The sequence below is a fragment of the Nematolebias whitei genome, chromosome 9 (genome assembly GCF_014905685.2).
Source record: "Nematolebias whitei isolate Nwh7 chromosome 9, NemWhi1, whole genome shotgun sequence".
NCBI classification, from domain to species: Eukaryota; Metazoa; Chordata; class Actinopteri; order Cyprinodontiformes; family Rivulidae; genus Nematolebias; species Nematolebias whitei.
In genome coordinates this window covers 25,807,309-25,807,583 of record NC_056506.1, presented here as the reverse complement: position 1 = coordinate 25,807,583, position 275 = coordinate 25,807,309, and positions in this window count along the sequence as shown.

The following is a 275-nucleotide window of genomic DNA, read 5'->3' as shown; positions in this document are numbered from 1 at the left end:
TGGCTGACTCTCCATGGTGGAATCCATTTACGGTGTGTTAGCGGTGTTGTGGGTGCACCCAGCTCACTGACGTATATACTAGAATATACGTCATTGGTCCAGCTCTTCTTCAAGGTGGGTCTAATATTACCTGCCCACTTTGCAGTGATTCAATCGACCAACTCCCCTCTCACCATTGGTTTCTTTCAAACTAACAAACAAATAAAAAAAAACGCAACGTGAATGTTAGTTAGTTAGTTAGTTAGTTAGTTAGTTAGTTAGTTAGTTAGTTAGTT